The sequence below is a fragment of the Halichoeres trimaculatus genome, unplaced genomic scaffold, assembly GCF_033239565.1.
Source record: "Halichoeres trimaculatus isolate MK-OKI-2021-1 unplaced genomic scaffold, fHalTri1.1 fHalTri1_scaffold_10, whole genome shotgun sequence".
Taxonomy (NCBI): domain Eukaryota; kingdom Metazoa; phylum Chordata; class Actinopteri; order Labriformes; family Labridae; genus Halichoeres; species Halichoeres trimaculatus.
In genome coordinates this window covers 19,083,315-19,107,404 of record NW_027437187.1, presented here as the reverse complement: position 1 = coordinate 19,107,404, position 24,090 = coordinate 19,083,315, and the positions used below count along the sequence as shown (strand labels likewise).

At 40.0% G+C, this 24,090-nt stretch overlaps 1 protein-coding gene across 7 annotated transcripts in view; it reads right to left on the bottom strand.

Moving 5' to 3' along the window:
- megf11 (multiple EGF-like-domains 11) overlaps positions 1-21,101 on the bottom strand; it is an 83,384-nt gene extending 62,283 nt beyond the window's left edge. For 6 of the 7 annotated variants that reach the window (XM_074677597.1, XM_074677601.1, XM_074677604.1 and 3 more), the window contains exons 1-2: positions 20,884-21,101; positions 1,317-1,497 (exon numbers count right to left, since the gene is read on the bottom strand). The gene's annotated coding sequence lies outside the window, so the exon portion shown is untranslated. The remainder of the gene's footprint in view (positions 1-1,316; positions 1,498-20,883) is intronic. The other variant, XM_074677600.1, reaches the window with a different exon arrangement.
- Between the last annotated feature and the right edge of the window lie 2,989 nt (positions 21,102-24,090).

Here is a 24,090-nt window from a genome sequence, read left to right as displayed (position 1 = left end):
AAATTTGATGAAAGGTGGATACTTGCTTTGCTTCAGGTCTGAAAGTGCTGTTGTAGGAAGATTTTACATAATCTCAAGAGTGCTTCTTTTCCAAGGCTAAATTAAGCAAGCTGTCCTCTGCTGTAGCATCATATGCCCTATGTTTCCACAGCCTTATGTTTCCACAGCCTTATGCTCCCACATTTCTAAGACTTCTTTTTTATTTTATCTTTTTCACATTTAGGCCCTGTGTTGTGAAAAAAACAACTGAGGGTTTTTCCAGAAATGTTCAAACATCTTTTTAGATGTTCTTTTTATTTTTTATTAAACTGCATCTCTGCTTTTGTGACATTTACCCTTCAAAAGGATGAAACCTCTCCTTGACTGTGACAGAGATGCTGATTTGTTTGGACGAGCAGGATATTTCATTAGATGTAAAGGCAGAAGAAAAGCGCATATGATCAACAGACATGACAGTGATGGATTCACCACATGTGTGGGTCTTACCTTAGCAAACAGCAAGACTAAAGATAAAGGATGCACTTATGACATGCTTTTGACTGACATACAGACCTCATACTTAGGTTAATGCCTAGATGCCATTAGTGGTAACAGATTTGTATCTTACATGAGGTGACCCCTGAACAGGATAAAGCTTCATAAAATAAAACTCAAAGATAGCTGTATTAAAAACAACAAAAACATGAAATGATCCATAGATCTGACTTGTCTTTGCACCACTGTGTCCGCAAGAGATGCACACATGATAGTTTATTATCTGTATACATTAGAATGTGTGTGGTCTTCTTGCGTTTTGGTGTGTTATAAGGCGTATGTTCAATATTTCTGAGTGACTGTATCCAATAACACCAGCATTCACATGTTCAGCTAATCTTCTGCATTGATAGCAGCATGTAGTTCACTCACATGTGAAGGAAAATCAATCAGACCTCCACTTCCTCTAAGTAGCAGTTCATCTGAACAGGCAGAGGTTAAAGTCATGTTCATTTCCTTAACAGGATGATTAATCAACATGCACACATGTTTTAAGGGCCAAGGCTGCTTTCATATTCAGGCCCCTCTCTGGCACAATCCTGTTAAATACTACAGGGACTCTACTTGATTGACTTGAAAGCTTTCATTGCTCCTGTGATTAGACTACCACCCTCAGTCATCTCTCTGACAGGCAAACTGGAAAAAGAGCAAAATACCTCAGAAGTTGTCACATTTTTTAAAGTTCTCAGTTGTAAGCCCAGAGCAGAGGGCCAAGAAGTGATCACATTTTCTTGAATATGTGGCCAGAGCAAGCAGCCAGAGGCACGTGACCTAAAGCTCACCTAATCTCTCAGCCTGTGGTCCTTGGGGTTTTTTCTTCTGTGAGACTGAGGGGGCCCTGGAAGCACAAAGTGACAGAAGCGCTGCTGTGCCCCGACAAACACACACACTCTCTCCTTCTCACACACACACACACACACACATACACACTCTTGCTGTGAGAGGTGATGACAAGTCGCAGATCTGTGGGAGAGAAGAAAAATAATGAGCTTATGATGACACACTGAAGACACACACTTCCATGCTTGCTCCAAAACGCATGCGCGCATTCAAACTCATACATTTCTTATGGGATCAAGAATCTCAACAAGGGGAGAGTTCACAAAAGCTGCTCTTGAAAGGCCAATTTACTCTACACAGCCTCCCCATCCAACCACAGTTTTCAGCCCATTTTTCAGCATCCCTCCTACCTGGTATCCACAGATGCAATGAAGTTACCCACGGGAATAAAAGCCTACATTAACTCAAGAGGGCCAGATACAATGAACTCTGCACACACTTCAAACATTTCAAGTGGCTTGTCCACAATGTGACAAGCTCATGTTATCGGTGCTCATTAACTAAGCCTACACAAGGGTTGCAGCAATGATAATGCAGGCGCGAACAGAACATTGGTGTTTTTGTCATCTCTCCCTCCACACTTCTCTTAATGATTCACTGTAAGGTCAGAGGGTAGGTTTAAGATCCTTCTGCTCTTTGAATTCTGAATTAAGACACGACGCAAGCACACCAAAACAATACAGTTTCTTTTTTCCAAAGCTGAATAAATTATTCAGCACTTTTTCTTTTGCATGTAAACTGTTGTAAAAAAAATGGATAAATCGATACATCGCAATATTTCCCCACCCAAATCCTGTGAATTGATTCACATCCTGGTCAGTGGGGGGGCATTGTGCATGTTATTCATGTGTTGTATGGACAGAGGCCGCACTAGACCAAACAACAACAAAACAGCAAACAAAGTAAACAGCAGAAGCGTAAAGCAAGCTCCTTCAACTTTAAGTCTGGGGTTTGGGTTGTTTTACTGCTCAAAAATGTGAGGTCACACACCACATATGTTCACAACGGCATGAAAAAGATTGTCAACAGAAACTCCAATTATGTGTGTATTTCTACATCTTACTGCATTGACATTGAAGCATATAAATCAATATCAAATCAAATCTTTATATAAATCAATACAGAATCGAAACCTAAAGAATCGAAACCTAAAGAATCGAATCATGACCTTTGCAAAAAAATGAATTGGGTGTGCACTGCAACAGATGACCTGAGTGTCTCATTATGATCAGTACACTTCCAAACAAAAGCATTAAGTTTCTTTATTTGTATTAGAGATGACAATAACTTGGCCAGTGATAAAATTTTACAATGATTTTACAATAAATCTGTGTTGTTCAAAAATATAACATTTCACAGTTTTTAATAAGAAATTAAAGACTTTAAGGTTAATAGCTTGTTATCTTAAAAGATTGTTTTCCTGTGTTACAGCATGGCTGACTGTCTGCAAAGAGGCCAAAAGCTCACCTCTTCGCCTCATCCAGACACTAACTAAGCTTTGTTGAGTTCATTTCCAATATGGCCGCCATCAATAATGGGCTTGAAAGTCCGTATCAGAAACAGATGACTGATGTTGTTGCTGTTAGTACTTTATCTTGAGAGCATTTTGTAGCTGAGTTGTGAATTTACTACCCTGACATTATCTGAAATGGTCTTCTCAGATATCCTGCTTGTCCTCTGCATTTTGTTCATTTGAGACAGACCCATGAGAGAGTGGAAGGTTATTTTTCATAAAATGAATAGTTTTAGGTCAAGGCTGTATGCTAATTTGTTCACTTCATCGTCAGTAATGACATTTTTTCAAAGTCAAAAATGAAAAGTTTGTGTTATAAAGAGGGAGTTAGAGAAATTTTACTCGAGTTGAAATGTATGATGTGTCCAGGCTGACACTAATAGACATAATCTCAGATAGATGTAATTCCAACCCTAACTCTGTTCGATCTGGTCACTGTGTGCCTCTACCGCAAGATTTGTGTGCAGCACAGCATGTGTCAGAGAAACAGAGCTGAATGTCAAGGACAAGAAAGTCTCTGATATTTTTCATGCCTGAACAGATCTTTGCCATGTCCTTTAGTAGCTTAGATTCTAACATTTGAGTGTTAGACAAAATGTAATCCACTTTTCATGACGGTTCAGTGGGTCCCAGAGACTTCCTGCTCATTGTTTATTCTGCATACAGCAAGAGTGAACAAAGAGCACTGCATGAGACTCACAAGCAGGATCAATATGAAGCTTATCACTAGGGCCTCTCTTGAACGCCTTCTTCCCTTTATCTGCTGTGGCCGACAAAAGCAGCTTGTTCAGTTTTGACTTCAAAAGTCTTCATTTACACCAAACAAAATGTTCCTCAGACTCTGTTTTCCACCTAAATTAATTCATCTCCGTTCCTCGCCACCTTGAATTCTGAGGCTGCGGTAACTCCCTCAATCGCTGCGATCCAATCCTGCTGACAAACTGCTGAAATAGCAATAAGTTCTGGGCTATTGATAGAGACAGAGGAGCAAAGGACAAGCCGCAGGGTTTAGTCTTCAGGTGTATGTGAGGAGAAGGACTTCTGAAAATTGAATGCATTAAAGTGAATCTCAGGTGTCCAGTGGTAACATCGGCATTAATGAGCCACAGACATCCATGTCCCGAGTACTGGCCATCAGTGGGGACATCTGCATGATTAAAGCCATGTGTCTTCAGTGTGTGACTTATTAAAGTGCGATGCAATTAAGCACCCTGTCCCCTGGCTGACCAGCACCTGCACTCTGCCATGAATGATGCTCAGCAGGCATGACTGACTGGCACAAGTCAGGAGCTCACCTCCCATCTATAGATCCCAGCTGCCTCGCAGGCTCATCTGGGTGAACTATGTGCTCGTTTATCACAATGCTCCGTTTGGTCTGGCTTGTGTTAATTTACATCTGCATAATGGAAACCAGTCAACAGAAACACAGCTTGCTGTTGCAATCTTGTCTGGAGCAGCAGAGAGAATGCCTGATCAGATGTGGGCCTATGTGTGCAACATGCATTTGCACAATCAGCCTCTTATTCCTCCTCCATATTCAAGCACAGGCTTCAAACACAATTTTTATGAGAATTCTTCTGGCCACTTGATCTGTTTTGTAATCACTACTGAAGGATTCCCGGAGCAGCCTAATTTGGAGTGATCTAAAGGTTACAGGTGTAACCGCACAGCGCAGAGTGCCAATGAGATAAGCCCCACTGCCGTGCGCGGCTGTCTGCTGCTGCGGGCTGTGAGTCATTAGGAGTCAGGCCTCATTAGAGAGGCCATGGTGTGGTGCATCATAGACACTACGTCCCCTGGCTTCAACCACATACCTGAGGGCTTGATGTGTTACAGGCCAGTGGCGGTACTCCTAAAGTTTCCTTACAAAAAGAGTTGCTTCTTGTGACAAAATATTAAGAAAATTCTTAGAATCATGACTGTTTTTTTCAAGAATTTCTATTTAATGTAAAAAAAAAAGACTTTTATGGATAAAAATTATTCACAAAGCATCTCAGCCCTTATGAGAGCTCATAAGGTGAAAAGGTGTGGAGTAGTGAGAAGGACTCTCTAAGTCAGAAGAGTTTCTCAAGCAGAGAAAATAGCACAAGGACAGTCAGAGAGAATTGTTCTCCATACACTGAATGACAGAGAGTTAATTAAATGCTTTCGCCTGGATCCTGCAGTGACCATGTTTGTGCTCGCATCTTCACACCAACACAACAACGCAATATTACCAGAGAGGAAAATTATCTAACATTAAGATATTTAGCCGCTGGAAAATGCAACACTTGCTCTCACCTCTTTGGCCACCACTCCTGGGTCTTCTCTACCATCGCGTCTCCAAAACCCACACTTTTTATAAAAACACGATACCATCATTTTGTGCATCTCTATTTAAAATATTAGTTCTGACTTTGGGCTGCACTGATTAACCAGTTTCACCACTGACACACTCCCTAGACAGTAAAAGCTCCTCTACATCAAGGGTTTGTTGTCAGTTAAAAAAAAGGGAATGGTACATTGTATTTGGTCAAACCTGCACAGGAGGAAAACCAAGCAACAATAGTGGTGCACTTCTTATACCTGCGGTGCCCGTCAAGGGATATGGAGGCAACAAGAGGGACAAAGTATCCACCAAAAAATGAGTGAAGTCAGCAAAGTGAAAAGATGATCCATCTAGGCCTGGGCAGATATTTTGCTCCTCAATATACTGTCCCACAGTTATTGGCAATAAACAATAATATTGACAATATCATTTTGAGACCAAATTAACTACTAATATAAAATATTTTATCATAATAGTGCAATACAACTTTTAAGATGCAATAAAACTGTATTTCTCATGAGTATTAGAAGAATAAATGCGCCCAGGTGCTAAGAGTGATGCACAGAGTGAACCCTCTCGTCGTTTCTGGGGTCCAGAGCCTTCAGTCGCTCTGCTCCTCGTCTCTGGAACTTCCTCCCACCGTACATCCGTGACTTATTGGCTATTTTCAAATCCCACTTCAAAACCATCTTTTCCACCTGGCCTACTCAATCTGATTGTCATCCATCTTATCTTCCAAATAAATTTCTTTTATACCTTTGTTTATATACATTTTTCTTTTTTAACTTGACTCTTTTTTAACTCTTTTAACTTTGAGGTCCCTTGAAATAAAATATATCATCATTAATATAATTATCCAGCCTGTTGGGAGGTGAGAGATGAGGGAAACAAACATCCACTTACATAGAGATATATTGAGGCCAGCAAAGTTAGAGTTCATTTCATTTATCAAACGATTAATTGATTTATTGTCTATCGTCCCAAGCATAGATCCATCTGCAAAATCTGCAGCAAAAAAGTTGCAGCAGAAGCGTCAAACACGTCACACTTGATGAGCATCAACAGGATCACCACGCAGCACTACACACCAAAATAAAGGACATACACAAGTTACATTACATTTGTAGCCAGTATATCAGCACGATGACTCAACTGCAATTCAACATTGACAGAGGATTCTCATCAGACACCCTTAAAATTGGTTTCTTTGTTAATAATAGATGTTTGAAAGATGTGAAACAGTTTCCACCATGTTTGGAGTCAAAAGGGAGAGAGGAAGTTTTTCTCCATCTTTGTTTGATTTTGTACACTCAAAATGTTGTTTATTAGTGAGTGTATGATAATCATTATCATCTTAAAACAAAGATTATTACTCAGGCTATGATCACAACATGAAAATCTCTGATCCCTGTGTCTCTCTTCCAACACCAACTGAACACCGAGTCGTTGTACACCAACCTTCTGAAATGCAGATGTTGATTTTCTTGTTGATTTCTTGTTTTACTCATGTCTACACATCACTTTAAGGGCACCAAACACATGAATCGGCACCAAGTGTATTAAAGTCATAAAACCTGAGAGTGTGTTTGTGGCTGCATTTATGAGAATGTCAGAAATGCTGACAGCATGAAGTGCAGCCAAGGCAGCAATGTCTCATACCTGATCTCAGTAAAAAATGCACTCCTGGGTACTTCACTTTTTATTACACCTGGATAATTCCAGATGCCGGTCGGAGATGATCCAGCGAAGGATTAACTTCACAATCTCTCAATCTCAGAGCGGACACTGTGGCTCTAACTCTGCTTAGTTATGGTTATGGACATTAGCGGTTCAACTCATTTCTAAGGACGAAGGACAGAGGGAGTTCACATTATTTTATATAAGAATGGTAGAAATATGGTATCCTACTTTAGCCCTGGAGCTTTCGCTTATGATTTTCCAAGCAGGGAGTGAAGATGAGCTGAGAGGAGATGGAGATTTGGGCATAATATTCAATCTATTAGCATTCAGGACATTTTATATGCATGCAGTCTTTAGTTTCCCAGAAGTATTGATGTACTCAACCACCACAACTCCTCACAATACATGGTGCCTCTTCTTATATATTCAGTTAAAAAATACATCATGTTCTGTTATGTCATAACAAACCATAACCTTGAATACTGCTGCTGTGCTCTTCTCTTCATCCACACAGACTTCATTGAAGACTTGGTTAAAAAATGACAGAAATACTGTTTTTATACATATGTCAGATAATTACAAAAGAGTTGATTGATTCAACAAATGTGAAGGTAACATTCACTGTTTCGTACTTCTTTTTTTTCCTATTACAAAATCAAGTAACTAAGACTTTTGATAAGAGAAAACAGGGACCACAGAATCCTCATTGTGATGCTGTGAAACCTCGAATGTGTATCTTTGTTTGATTACTGGAAGTCTGTGGACCAAACAACAAATGCAGAAAATTATCCGCTGATTCAGATAAAGGGAACTCTCATTTGCTGAATTCCTCAAATGTATTTCTAAAAAGGACACTTTCACACACAATTAGATCTTAACAGGCGTTTAAGTTATTGAATAAATTATGGGCTTGAAATTCATAATTTAGTTCATCATAACCTTTTCAACTTGGCTGCATCGCAATTGATGTTGCATCAGGAACTTTGTGATTCAAGCCACCCTGTCACCATCAGTGAACTTCTGACCCACAGCTGAAGCATGAGAAGCGCTGTGGGAATTATCAAGGATTAAGAAATCCTTAAAGGAGATTTAACACCGGTGGCTCTTTAGCCAGGCATAGGTCCTTACATGAGAGCGCAACAACACAACTTTCCTGACTGTGATTTCCACTTGGAGTTTGAGACACCTGGGAAAAATGCTGTGCGTCGTTTAACAGGAGCTTAATTCTGGCCACATGGTTTATTCATGTGGCGACCGCTGATATCACGACTCCCATAAATCACGCAGTGCGGCATGCTGGACGTCCACGCGTTCAGGCAGGGCTCACTAATCTCAACACCATCTTTCATCTGAATAACCTTGCCTTACCGTGGGGCAGGCCAACACCAGACACAGCCCATTGGAGGGAGCCTCTCCTCGTACTTTTTTTTTCATTCCCTTCACTCCGGGCACAAAGACTTTCTGCAGCTTGGCAGAGCACACAAACACTGTCCTGCTTGCTCCCCGACAGCAGTCTGTACACTCGCAACCACAGGCAATAATAAGAAGCCGCTTCATGGACATCAGAGGAACTAATCTAGTCTAACATTAGCTTTATGAATGTAGAATCAGACACAAGGGAGGAGAGCAGCAGGGCTGGCCGAGCCATCTGTTCAGAAGTGCTTCAAAGAAAGAGCAGGAAATTTAAAACTAATGTGAGTAAACATGATCATCAAATATAGATAATAGAAAAGGGCATACAGCTCCTCTGCCCTCGTTTTATTATGAGATTTTCTACGTGCCAACCATAATCACTTTTTTGCAACTAATTGGATTTAAGTTCTTATTGACGTGACAGAATCTTCAGTCATAAACATGTCACCAATTATCAGCTGTAGGCCCATACTTCTGGAAGAAAAACTAATTAGTGAAACAACAGCACTTAATGAACCCAAATAACAATGTTCCTGATGTCACATAGCTCTGCCCGCAGCTCAGAGTAGTGACTATGTTTCACCACATGCTTCTAATAACAAACCCTAGGCATCACAATGACGGCCAAATTTGTTGAGATGCCCTCTGCGCTACGTCTGTCCTCTCTGCACAGCCCGGCTCTGGCCTCCTGCTGCCTCCAGGAGGAGGCTCCACTCAGGCTCTTCCTCACTCCTTCCCCACACAGACAATTAACCACCCTGTGACTGATTGCAAGTAATGAAAGCTGCTGGAGAACAGTTGGACTTCTTAGGACAAATTAATGTGTGAATATTAGCCTGTAAAACCTTCTGCTCTCCCCCACCAAGAGGACAAAACTGAAATACTCTATTACTCTGCTTCTCTGGCCAAAGGAGCACAAGCTTGCATACCAAGCAGCTCAGATGGCCATTATAGCATTTTATAAAGTAAGAAAGAGAAGGCCAAACTCAGCAGAGGCCTAGTGTGGACAGAAAAACAAATGGTGAAAAAAAAAGTGGAGGGAAGAGGGCACCAAGCAAGCGAGTATAGGGACGCTAGTGGAGCAGCTCTCCATGAAATGCTGAAACAACAGCACGGCTGCCAGGGCAATTTTACAGCCCAATAGTTTCACACCTCAGCCACCAACCCCTTCCAACTCTGAACCTTGTGTCTTCTTTGTGTCTTCATTTATTTTGTGTCAGTGTCCAAGATGTGAGAAGCCAAGCAGTGAGAAACTCGTCCCAAATGTCGCAGGGTAAGCGGTGTGTGAAGTAGACGAGGGGGGGAGGCGAGGATGAGAAAAGCCACTGTGCTTGGATGCACCTTGCTTTCTGTGCAGACAATGCTATGAGCTCTCACAGGGAGGTGATTTCTGTTTTATAAAGAGAGATCTGAGGTTGACATTGTTCATGCACTTAGAGAAACATGACATATAAAAGAGTACAGATCAGAATATGCAGGAGCACTTTTATTTACACAGATGTACTGATACACTCATAGAAAAGCCCTGGATTCAACTTCAATCTTCACAAGAAGTCCAAAGACAGCATCAGCAAAATATCATTGAATAAAACAGTAACATTCCACTGAGCTAGCCCTGCGAGTGATACACTGACATGCTGCTGGTATTTGTCCTGTAATACAGAGAAATCAGTAGTGTTCAACTGTTTTGTAAAGTTGAGTGGAACCAGCTCTTTTTTTAATGTTTCTATACAAAAATAGATCCATATGAATAAAGAATACTATGTAAAGTCACAATATTGGCTTTGTGATATCAGCAAGATGCAGCTATGCATTGTTTCATGAACACTCTAGCTGTGATGCCCTCACTTTACACCCAAAGCTGAAGTTTAAACCCTTTTTTTTTTTTTTGTTTTGAAAAAATGTCTTAGCAGAGTTAACATGAGTCACATTCACCTGACAGATCCAGAAAAAAATCTTAATTCAAGATATTAAAAGGCAGAGATGACACCCTAGTAGTTTGTAAAGAGTAAAAAGAAATACCAATAAGGTCAGGAAAATGTACTTGTTCATTTTTGTTTATTAAGGCATTATTCTTATATCAAGAAACTTGATAATCATATTTTTCTTTTTCTCTTACCCTACTTGGCAGATATTTTTTAAAGCGACTAAGGGCTCCTTTTGTCTTCTTTATCTTGAAATAAGACATTTTCTGGCCTTGTCAGTTAAACAGAGCTCTCATTAAGTCTGATGAGACAATTTTTTACTAATAGTAAGACATATATCGGCTGAGATTTGAGTCACAAGAAACTGAATGTGAAAAGCAAATCCTGAAAATGAATTTAAAGTTACCAAACCAAATCAATTTGCCTTGAAGCTGTATTAAACATCAATTTAAAAAAAAATCAACTATCTGTATTCCTTAAATTCAAAAACACAAAATTCAATTTCGGTTCAGCGTGGTGCGGCCTTCATGTCATCACACGTGGGTCCACCAGGTCAGTCAAGTATGAGGGTGCCACTGCCATTTACAATTTCATGTGCTAGCATAGACTGTATAAAACATGGACGTAGTCTCGCCAACGTCACCTGTCTCTTTCTGAAACTGAAAATGAAGCACATCAGCTATAGCGGCCATATTGGTAGTGGCAAGGGCTTCGCCTGCAGCCATAGGGGGCCGGCCGTCACGTGACCCTCAGCTCTGCCTCTTATTGGGGGAGCTCGCGATCTTAATATCCTCTGAACAGCCACGTTAGACAAAAATTCACCCCTGTACAGTGGGTGCCGGTAGTAAAATTAGCAACACAGACAGGAGACTTTTTTTGATCCAGGCTGTAAACAGGTTAATTTCTGTTTTGAAAACGTCTTTTTTTTTTTGGCTTGGTGTGTATGTGACTTCTGCTACTTCCGGAGCCAGCCTCAAGTGAATACTCCAGAACCAGCAGATTTTAGCACTTCCGCATTGCCTCATATTCTCAGACCGGAGGTTGCCGCTTGTGTGCTAGTCGCAGTAATTAAAATCTGTTCTATCCTGGACAGACCACCAACGAAGAAAGGCCAGCTCTGAGGTGATTGGCTCGTATTTGTGTGCTCAGGTCAAAATATTCTGAACCAGCTATGCACCTCAAAAACTCTTCAGTGGTTTGATCTCATCTTACCACTATTCTGAGGTGGGAAAAGGACATTCTCGTAAACTCTTTTATGTGTGAATCAAATAAAAGAGCAAACGCCCAGATTCTTTACTCTACACAAAGGAAACACAGTGACAGAGTAAAGTTATTGTACAGGTGGCTCGTTGCCTCTGGGCCAATAACCATCATTTCTGTCTCAGCTGAGTTCAGAAGCAGAAGTTTTACGACAACCAGACTCTAACAGCAGCCAGACAGAAGTCAAGCTTATATGTGAAGGATCTATTTTCTGCAACAACTGTGAAAGATAAGAAGAATAAAAAACAGTCTGACAGATTCTTACTCATTCTTAAAACTTCTCTTCTCTGTGATTTGAAAATGATTTTTTTGAGCTGGTATTTAAAATAAATCATAAATACCAGCTCATAGATACCTGACATGTGAGGAATCAAGCAGGATTTTGTGCTCATAATAAGTCATGGAGGTTGGAACTGCACGTTTAATCTCCTACAAACATAACTCACATTTGTACTTGCATGCAGTAAGTATTGAGTAACCCAATTACCATTCAGTTATTACTCAGAACACTCACTCAATCAAGTGCAGCCTGGACTTCACTTCTCATTTATAGAAGTACAAAGCCTTATGAAATACTTAGAAAAATCACTGTGCATTTATTAATGTCTTTAAATCTTCATCAAATTACAAAAATATTAAAAGTTCTTTTATAAAAGCCAAATCCCCCACCTCCTCTTGGTTATGTTTCACATTAACCTTCTTGTTCAAGTCTTGTCAATAAGTGGACGAGGCATGACTTACTATCATGATTATCAAATCGGATTTTTTGCTCCTGCAGCACATTAAACCTGGCTATGCTGCAACCAAGTGATCTCAATTTTAAAGAATCCAGAGCCCCCATCAGCTGGATCTGCATTAAAGATGCATGTCCATTTTTTTGCCACCATAACCTTTTAAATGTCCTTGAATCCTCTTGAGTAAAATATGCCTACTTAGAGTGAATGCATTAAAAAGTATAAAAGAGGGGAGTGCCCATGCCTCTGTTCACCCTGCTTTATGAATAAGCGAGGAGGATGTCGGTTTTCATCACTGACTGGACAGAATAGGGGTTTAATATTTCCCAAAACACGGCGATCTATTCAGGAGGTATAAGAAATAAGATTCAAATCATTACAGTGCAGAAGAGAAGGGCTGAGGAAACAATGCACATAGCTGTATTCTGGGCCTCACAGTAGGTGTGGGACAGATATGTCATGAGTGATTACAGTGTTCAGTATTACAGTCTGACGCATAGTATTAAGTAGTGATTGTTTTTACTCGCTGTTTCTGACTCCATCTTTTGTTCTTCAAGCTTTACACAATGCACAATGTCTGAGCACATCCTTACTTGAGCACTTAAAATCCAAACTAAATCCAAAAAACAGATTTTTCCATCACTAAATTTGCAGCATCTAATTTTAGGGTTGGGAAAAGCTGGCGTTAGTTTTTATCACAAAACACCCAGTCCTCCAACATCAGAAAATTGTATGCATGCTGAGTGTGAAATCATAGCTTGATGACTCAAAATATTTTGCTATGATGAATTTAGCCTTTTTCACTCTGAACTACAAATGTGCGTGTTGTCACAGCAATAAAATTGCAATTTTTCCACAGTTTAACCATATTCTCAAATTCCTTCATTACAACTTCATTTTGTTAAAGCTGAGATACATAGCTGCTGCAAATATGTCATACATCACAAGACTGCAAGTATTATAAAATGTTTTTACTCAAACTTGAAGCAAGACTATTGGTAAGAAATCCATCCAAAACTTCTGCCAAGTGCTGTATGTAAATATTTCTTCTACACTCATGTACAAACCGAACTTTAATGACTGGAGAGATTGCTGTCAGTTAAGCCACACTTCCTGTGCACCCTCACGGTTTTACAGGCTTCCCTTTCAGTGTCCATTACTCTCCTCACTCTCCCCATGGCAGCAGAGACTAGAAGGACTGCCTGATGCTGCTGTGGCTGCTTGGGGTGCCAAGTGCTCCAACCCTGTGCTCTCTGGACAGGTCTGAGTGCAAAAGCATCGCCTGTGAGGGGCCAAATGAGATGGGACACTCGGCGTGGCTGTGTGTATTATTCATGAGTCGCCCCTGTTGAGTGGGCAGTTATTCAGCATCCAAATCCCAGATGTGGTTCAATCTGTGCTCCATTCACTGTCCTGACTGCTGGCCATTGATCACAAGCAAGGTACCCGGGTGCTGAATAAGCGCAGGGGCTTTATGTTATAGGACTCAAAGCGCCTCACTGATAGCACAAAGATCCATCACTATAGACACTGGAAATAGGCCAGGGTTTGCTGGCTGGGCCTGATCAGACAGGCTGAGATGCATCTACAACATTTATTAAACAGGAAGCGCACAGCATGTGGTAGAGATGTGGCAGTAATATGTTATATGTCAGGTATCCATGCGACCAAGTGTACAACAGAAAGCAGCTCTGTATCTGCATCCAGCTCCACTTCTACACAACTCAGCTGCACTGAGATTAAAGATACACACACTCACACTGAGAAAACACTATGATGCAGGTCCATGCAAAGAGCCAAGGGCGAGGTATCACACTCTAATAGTCATCAGAGCGTTAATGGACAGTTGAGCACACTGTATCATTTGTCCGCTTTAATCATCAATCACATATAGACAGCCAAATGTGGCACCACAACAACTCTCCCCCTGTCTGCATTTGTCAGGGTGATGATCAACCCTCATTGATCATGTTGCTGAATCACTCTTTAATATAAAAGGTGCTTAATGATCACCATGTCACTTTACTCGGACAATGAGGAGTTGCTGTTGAAACACCCAGGTAACATATTTTCAGCCTCAGGTTCAGGTTTTATGGTAACTATTCTAAATTAATTATGAAAGGCTTTTACATATTCATTTCCAATCAGATTTTACAGGCCAGAGCCTCTCATGTGCCTCTCACTGGCACAGGTATAAGATAGCCTATTTCAACATCTGGCCTGGGACTGCAGATGGAAACTAGACTATCGACTATCTCTGGCATATTTACGCCAATGTTAAATATGTATTGTCTCTGTTAATGAAATAAATAAAATGAAAAAAATTATCATGTTAAATCACATATTGTGTCATGAAAGGAAAAAATTGGAAGAAGATTCAATCCAGTGAGAACCCTATCATGTTCATACCCCAGGAGGACAGCAGGGGGGGGCAAACTGGGGCACTGACTTTTAGGGGTGAATGTTGACAAGAACCTCATGACACGATAATATCACGATATCACAGTATTGTAATATATTGCAATATTCCACACAGTTAACTATTTGATTTAAAACAGCTTTCTATTTTGTTGTGGTTAAAATAAAGTCAGTGCAGTGTTTCATACATACACTTAACTTGAAAACATAAAGTAAATCAAGTTTGTCACTTGAACTACTGCGACATTAAACTAATGTTGCAAAAATATATTGGGTGAAAGACATGGTCAGTTGGTGAAACTGATAAATGTCACTTGGTGTAACTAATGTCACTCATAAAAAAATCTAATATTGCACAAAAACATGACTATGAGTGTTTTGTTTTACCAGTCTACTACACTGTAAAATTAAACTTTAAATAACTTTTAACTAACGGACCCAAGTTAAGAGAGAAAGCACTGATGTTTAAGGCATCAAAACCCACATCATTAAGTGCAGGAAAAAAATATTTTGAATATACTTCTAGTAGTAGAACAGCTCTTTGACACCATCTACAGCAGTGGAGGTGCGGAGGATGTATTGTACTTACAACTCAACTAAAATATGAATTTTTATTTTAACAAAAAAATTGATATTAAGAGTTGAAATATTGATATTTTTTATCACAGGTCAAGTTATTGTGATATGTTGTCATATCAATATTTTTTACAACCCCACTGACTTAAGCAAGGGGGGAGATGAATTATGTTTCCAGACACAGTCATTAACATTGTAACCTGTTTTCCAGTTTATTTTTAAAAAAGTAACAGGGTGGCAACATTCGAAATCTCTCAAAAGACTGATGAATGAGCCGGCCAAATAATCCGGCCGATGAATGGCATTTTAAAATAATTAGCATAAGCCAATGCTCACGCTAAAGAGGTTGACTTGAAAAATACACAAAGTCTGCAGACAGCTTCATCAGAGCAGCAACTCTGCAACTCTCTCCAAAGTTAACATCCAATCAAAGGATAACATCTTTTTCCTAATTCCCAATGTCTATTGAATCTAAAACTGAAACTGGCTGACGTTTAATAAAAATTAGAATCAACATGTACACTGTTCTATAAATCATAACCTGACATTATGATCAGTAAATTTCTGAAATCTATAGCGTAAACGAAATGTTCCTGTTTTCCATTTCATTAATTAAATTCATCTAAAACTGATAATTGTGTATATTTGAGTGGAACATACATAGAATAATGGAGCTAAATGTTACTAAACTGTTGTATTTAATCAAATGCATAAACAGAGACAACCTCAGCTTTCTGTCTTTTCTTCATTATCTGGAGTGGCAATCGAAAACTGGTATCACTTAACTACTTTTTAAATCTGGCCTAAATCTTTAAGGTCTAAAAAGAAGATGCTCGTTTAAAATCACAAACTGAAGCATTGAAAAAGGTAAATATGTCACATTTTAATGCACAGAAAGCTGTCAGCAAGCTTTTGCAACACAGATATCTAATTTAAGAACTGCCTCAATCAAGGATTTTGGGTTGCCTCGTCACGTTTGTTCAGGGAATCATGGCCACTGTCTTTAAAACAACCCTACATTATGGGATAATTTTTAGATGTTTTAACCTCCGTAGATCAGGAAAGAGTGCTGTCAGGATTCTTCAGATTTTCTCTTCATAAAAATTGTCTTTTTCTATCAGCCACAATTCATCATCTACATTTCTATTCTTGGGATTTTAATACAAAAGATTAAATCCACTTAAACTGATTTTCCCAATGTTTTGAAAGAGCGCCCAAGCAACTTTTCTGGGCTTTCAGATCAACATTAAAAATTTAATTCTGCATGTTTCTGAGAAAACCATGTTTCAATTCTCTGCTGCCGCTCGACAACCTCAGCTCTCCAAAGAGAAGAATCGCCTGAATTCATTATGCTCACTGAACATCTTCCGGTTCCTCCTCAGTCTAAACAAGTGATTAACTCATTCACAAAGTCCAAAGCAATCAGGAATAAAAGCTTGTAAAACTCTGAAAATGTACAGCAGTGAGTAAGCGGCATAAAGAGTGTATATGCCTGCGATGTGGGCGAGAAAGGAGCTTTTGCTGTCTAAGGCATAATGATGAATAATAGCCTTATCAACAAAGCACAACACATCCCAACACGCTGAGATCTTATCACTGCTCATTTCCTCAGCTCGTGTGTTTCCTGTATCTCCAGTGGAAAAAGTGTTGTGTTGTTCCCTGCACTGTAGCTGACAGCCTGCTCATGTCAAAAGACTCAGGCTTTATGGCAGCGGTCCACGCACAAGACAAGAAAGAGGGAGGGGGGGAGAGAAGTGGCAGGTGTAAGCAGATGCATCAGCACTATTTGCAAAAAGTCACCAGATTCCCACTGGGGACATGCTTGTCATTAAAACAAACAAGAAAAGAACTGATGAGTGCATTAATCAGAGAGCGGTCGAGCATCGATGAGGAGCTGTTGTCTGCTGCGTTTCCTCCCCAGGAGCGCTCAAACCTGAGGGAGGGGGGGATTAACGCAGCTCCACGCCGGCACTCCTGTATCTGAAATCTGCCTGAGCTCATCGTTTCTGCTCCTCGCTAAGAGGCTGTGGCTGGATATCAGGCTCAGGAAATCTATTCCCCTGCAGAGTGCTGGCTGACCGACATCAATGCCTTGCATTGTCGAATTATTAATTAAATGCATGCAAGCATAATCAGATGCAGACATGGTCACACCTTTGGGACAGCTCACATTGAATTGAAGCTGAATCTAAATTGCAGATTTTTAATTTCCAATGCCAGCTAGCTTCACTGTTTTAGAAGCAAAAGCTTGTGGCCTTAAAAATTTAGCATCACTTTGCACTTTGTTGTGATGCACAACATGCACGGCCATGATTTGACTCCAAAATGCAGCCTCACAAGAAGAGAAAGTGCAAGACAAAAAATAGTTAAGACAGCGTGTGCATTTTTAGTTAAACAACACAGTATACAGTGCAGTGCAAATCTTTTTACATACACAAAAAGAGATAACAGGTAGGTTCAAGCTGCTACTACCGTTTTCATTCCCTCTCCACAGACGGCCAAAATGTAAATGCCACAGCTTTCAGAAGTAAAACAAAGTCCAGGTCCTGCCTCTGTATATTTCATTAACTTCTGTTAATATAGTTGCTATGGCTCCGGGGTATTTGCTCGATGCTCAGTGCACTTTTGCTGAAATAATAAGATCTATCAGTCAGCGTGGAGCAAAAACAGCTTAATTTGCAGAATAAAGGTCATTGGTGCTGTTACTTTTGAGGGCTCTGACAGCAAACAGTGTTGAAAACAACAAACTCAGGGAGAAACTCTGCCTGGAAAGATTTCACTACAGTAGAGTGTTCACATATAGTAGAGTAAAGGGTTTTTACACTGCAGAGATGATTATGATGATTTGCCCTTATGAGCTGGAACAAACCCATTCATTAAGTTCAGCACACTCACGCTGTATGTAACACAGGTCACACTGCCAACAACTCATTGTCCTGCAGGAGAAACTACAGCTCAGCATATGTGCTGATGGATCCTTCCAAATCTTTTAATTCCCATGTGATTAAGAGAATATTGAACTTGCATGGGTGCAACCCAGCAGCTCATGCAGTGTAATTACATTTATTGGATAGTTAAAGAACAAATTAGCATGCCCTCTAAACAAACAAAAAATGCAATTCAGCTTGAAATGAAACTTAAACATTTATCTGATATTTTCACCCCTTATATGCTTCTGAAGTCATATCCCAATCATGGGAGGCAGTTCCTCTCTGTTAGACAGAGAATCTGTCCTTGTGCAGTGAGAGAGCTGTCAGCCCTCCACAGCCACTCTTTCATTAATCAGCACTAATTAAACATATTGATTGAGACAAACACCAGGATTTCCATTTGAAGGGTTTACTACCCCATAAAGCACACACTATGAAAAAAATGAGCCAAAGCCACTTATGTGCCCTTGAAGGATTCTTCGCTTTAGAAGAGTTCAGAAAAGGAGACAAAGACGTGTCTGCTTGCTTCTCATTAAACAACGCGAGAATATTCAGGCGTCTTCGTGGTAAACGTCATCCTTGGCTCAACTGAGAGCCGAAGCCACTGAAGTTGAACTGAGTATCAATTTGTTTTCTGGCTGCATGACTGCTCATCGCTGGAAAAAGTTATATGAAATCACAGCTTGAACCAGCCCTAAACCCTGGAGGACCACCACATAGTTTACAACAACCACCTACAGATCGTAAGTTTCAATAAATGAACACTTTATGAGAACTTTGAAGCTCACTGAACATGTTACAGCACTTCAGAGTGCATGCTGATCCTCCTACTGACTCATACTGTGTGTGAGTTCAACACTAACAAGAGACCATAAAAATAATCTGTGTGCATACAATAAAAATTTGTTTTTATTGTTCAGAATTGTTTACTGAAAAGTAGAGCCGTTCTGCAAACTTCAAACAGATAATTGGATTTTCAGGGTTCATTAAGTACCAAGTGTTGTCCAAAAACACCAGGTATCCCCTATAGATTGACTGAATCATAACAACTGAAGGATAACACTTAAATTCTTAATCCAAAAAAATAACAAAACAAACAATTAAAAAGGTTTTTATACTTCTTGGGAATTGACATTTTGAAAATTCAAAAATAAGCAGCAAATGAAAAAGTGAGAAATGTTGGTCCACTAAATCTGATATGATTTAAAGTTAAAACCTGCTTTATCTGTCATCCTTGCAAACTAGTTACATAACTTCTTAACACAAAGGCATACAGTAACCGCCAGCCTTTAAACAAGTATGGTTGGCTCAATTTTTTTTTTTTCATTTTTGCATGCCGATGTGCTTTTTATTTTGGTATAAGGCAAACAGAGCATGTTTGAATTGGGAGTTGATGGAAGACATGCACACGTTATATCATGATAACAAGGCTTCAAGAAATTAAGTCGAAAAATAATGAAAAATAACGCAGAAATCTAAATTCTACTGTATTGTTTTAGTGTAAACACAGTGTCAGTCTCAGGGTCAAAACACAATCAAGTTTGCTACAACGCCATTGCACATAAGTGATAAATGACTTTATAACAAATTGCTGTAATGCCGAGAAGCCACGCAGAGCGTGTAAGCTACAATGTATGCAGCTCCAACAAGGCAAAACAACAGCATCTACTGTAGGGCTCCTGCTAGTTTAAATGAGGTGTGTGTGTGTGTGTGTGTGTGTGTGTGTGTGTGTGTGTGTGTGTGTGTGTGTGTGTGTGTGTGTGTGTGTGTGTGTGTGTGTTTCCCCTAATGTATCTGCCAGTGATTTGATAAAAATCATTGATTCTACAGAAGCCTTCTCAGTCTGTTTATTTCTCCACAAAGGAAATCAACAGCAGTAATGATTTCATTAACAAGCCATGGTGCAGTTCTGCTCATTGACTGATAGACTAATGCAAGTTTAATCAGACGCTTTAGCCTGCACTCTGTTGTCATCTAGTGGCTCCGAGGTGGAATAACAGTCTGCATGTGATCTGAAGTCTGAACTGAATCAAAATATTCATCACAGCTGCTCGCTTCTCTCCTCATCCTTATATTTGGTGAGGAAATTCATCTAAATTCAAGAGACACAGCAACATAGATGCAAAATAGAAATACTGCATTTTATATGGTAGTCAGATAAATTATTAGGATCAGCCATCAAACTTATCACAAACAGGGAACCCACTGCTACAAATTCATACAACTTACACTGAAGCCGACAAGTCACATATACCCTTTGACATTCTCCTACATCACTGCTATCAACTGCATCACAAGCCGTCAAAATCTCCTGAAAAATAGTTTTTAAAGCAAATAATTCAGGCTAAGAAGCATGTTTAAAGCACACTAACATGGCTGCAGGGATTATAAAACTCTCGGGATGATACAGCCCTTTTCTTTGGCACAGCATACACATTTCCACGGGATGGACTCGCCAATAGCCTAATTAAATAGAAAGCACAATTTGTCACATCAACCAGCCAACAGCAGCGCTTTCCAAACGGCTGGAGACTGCATGCACCTTAAGTTACAGCGCGCCGTTCCCACAGTAGAAACAGAAAAATGACCAAAAACAAGGAGTTTACATCCTTAAACAAACATCTGCAAAGCTGCTGAGCACTGCAGACACAGGAGGGACATTGCATGCTAGCTGCAGATTCATTAGCTTTCTGTGTCGATTCAATCAAGTCTGTAGGCTCGGTTTAGACAGATAAAAGGGTTTTAAACTCACCCCCAGGAGACTTCACGTTTAAAGTTATCGCCTTCAAATAAACAGCGTTCAGCGGGTCCACGGTGCAACACGGTCTCCCATATTTCTGAGCGCGAAAAAGTCAAAATGCAGACAAGTACCGGAGCAGGTAGTTTTCAGGAGTTTAAAGCGGCGTGTGTCAACACACAGTGAAGTCAGGTGTTCCTGGGAGGACCCGCCGCCTGCTCCCTCTCTCTTCTCTCTCCTCTACTTCACTGCGTGGAGCGCGGCCCACTTTAAACTCTGGTGACGTCATGGGCGCTGATGCTGAGGCTGCCCCCAATCCCCTCCCTCCCCCTCACACCAAACCCCTCAACCTCTGAGCATCTCTCTGTGTAACTACGTCCACTAACAATCCGCTGCTGTAAAATTTGTTGAATTTCGCCACTCAGTCGTCTGAGCATGTACACAACCTGTAGAGCGTTTACAGACAGGGACACTGTCTCTTCTACACACATAAAAAGTCTAACAGTCAACATGGCTGAAACTTTCAGAGTCCTATAAAATCAAATACGGTAAATTGCCTGGAACAGGATAATCATTGTAATTAGAGCCTATATTTTTCTGCCAGAGTGAACACTTCAGTTCTCCTCTCAACCAGAAAAAAAAAGATCAAGCCTGATCAGGTAAAAAAAGATCTTCTTTTAGCAATCATATGATTGCTGAAGCTCCACCTGTACTGAATATGCACCCCTCTTAGTTGTCATTAAATGATTTATGCCCCTGATTATTGATGAATCTCCGTTAAAAAAGATAAAAAAAATCCTTGAGTTTGTGCTTCTGGCAACTTCACACCTTGTAGTCTATTATTGGCCTGCCACTGGCCAAAGTTCATCCAACTGCATGTTACCAAGGTACTTTCTTTAATTATTTGCATGACTCAGGAAAATGATGTGTTCGAAGAGAAGCTGATTGTCTCTATAACAATATCAGTGGATAAATATTAACCTCACCTTTGGCTCATAAAGAGGTGATTTTTCATCAGTTTTTTTCCAAACATATCCCTTGTTGTCAACAATAAATCATGAATTTAATGAATAAATGAACACATTTTCAACCCGGCCTGGTGCATTCCAAGATATTTTTTTAATTTAAGTTAAGGACACCAAATCAACAGTCATTCGCAGAATAATATTGCTACCAGGGTTTGATCCAAGACCCCGCACATTGTGAGGCTTCTGTGATAACCCCCACCCTAAATTGTTGCTTTGCAGGATTGGCCTGGCCAGGGTTTCAACGTTCCTCTGAATCATAGTAGCTCAAAAGCATGATGGTCAAGACTGCAACAGTGGAAAGCAAGAACAGTTTTGCTTTAAATGCAAGGTACACTGCCAGGACGTTAATCTCCACACATTCAGTTACAGGCTTCTACACTGATGAGTTACTTTAGAGGGTCAGCTTGTTCAGGGTTGTTATTTCTCATGCATTGTGGTCGCTCAAACAAAGATGAGTTGGCAGTGGTAAAAATTAAACAAGCGTGCCACCACCAGGATTCAAGTCTGGAACCTGCTTGTTTGGAGGCATCTCTTCATTCACCTCTGCTTTCCTGTACACTATAGGAGTTCAAAAGCCTGCTCTGTTCCCTGATATTAGAGAGTTGGACCATGCTAGTGTTAAAAACCCGGAACCTGATCACTGAATGTTTTAAGTATTATTCACAACTCTATTATGCCACTTTGCAGGTCCCTTCTTCAGACGAGGAACCTGTGAGGCATCACTAACATACCACATCAAACAACCTGTTCTTCAGCTTTATATTCTTTACCGTTTATCATGGTAGAGGAGAAGCTTGGTCCAGACTGCTCTGATTGGAAGTTAGGGCAATTCTGTTCCATACAAGTGCGCTAATGTCTGGATTTGAACCCCATAGTGCTACTCTGTAAGGATGACTTGCTCAGGTTTATCTTCCTTGCAGTAAAACGATCTTTAAATTGATTATTGTTTCCACATTATATCTTTTGCATTGCAAAATAAATTGAGCCCAGACACTTATGCTTTTTCATTCTTTCTTGAATTCACTGCCACCTTACTAAATATACCCACCAATACACTCAAAGTAAAACCATTTAATGCTAAAAATTGCTTCCACAAATGCTTCATTTACAGAAGTACTATATTGTTTGTCGACAGTACTCAACTATTTGAATCAAGCTATTAATGACACTTTGAAGATGTCATCAAAAGGAATGCATGAGTCACCAAAGCAAATATAAGCTTGAGAGGCATTGTTTTGTCTTTATAAGGGCTCTATAGATGGTTAAATGATAAGGACAAAAAAAAAAGAGTTTCGTTTTCTTCTCTTGAACTGAGATGTGTGAGGACAACATGCAGAGTAGAGCAATTGTAACAAGACAAAAAAAGGAGTTAAGCAATCAAAACTGTGAATGCAACACATCTTGCCCTAATCATCATTTGTAATTTTTCAGAATCTAAAAACAGCACTCATCCAGCACTTCTCTGAGATTTGTGGTCACCCAGAGCACCAATCAACACTCCTGCTGCCTCTCACTCTGGTTATTTGTTATAACAAAACTCTGCAGAGCTGCTCAACTGCTTCAAAATACACTTGTTTTAGAAAGTTTTCACAGCCAATTAATCTCCAAGCTATCTTGGAGGAAGAAAAAGAATGTCACACTTTTTGTGAGACATTCCTGAGTGCTTCTGTACAATGTCAAACACCACTTATCCCTGATGTAACACCTGAAGTCCTTCATGTGTAACTTCTAGGAAAGGAACAATAGTGCAGTCAGTATCTGACTTTGCAGCAAGCTCATCATCTCCAGCTGACAAGTTTGATACAAATGTGAATAGAGGAGCGGAAACTTCACCTGGCACATCAAGTCAGCTGAGAAGAAGCAAGCCACCCTGAGAAAATACTTGAAGCATGTGTAATGTGCTATTTCTCAGATGCATGTGTGTCAAATGTGTAAGTGCAAATTATCTGGAAGACAGTGTTGTGAGTGTTGTAAATGATATGAAAAATATCAAAACTACATATAACAGAAAATTTTCCTGCCTCCGTTTTAACTGAGCTGAAAGTTGTGGTCAAAAAGATATTTGTCAACGCTTGCTGTTTTCAACCTTGTGCTTATAACAACAAAATAATTTAGTATGTGCTTTGGAAAACTGAGAAAAGTTGCACGTCATTGTGTTTCTGAAGTTTTTGAATTCAGTAGCTAGGCGCCGCCC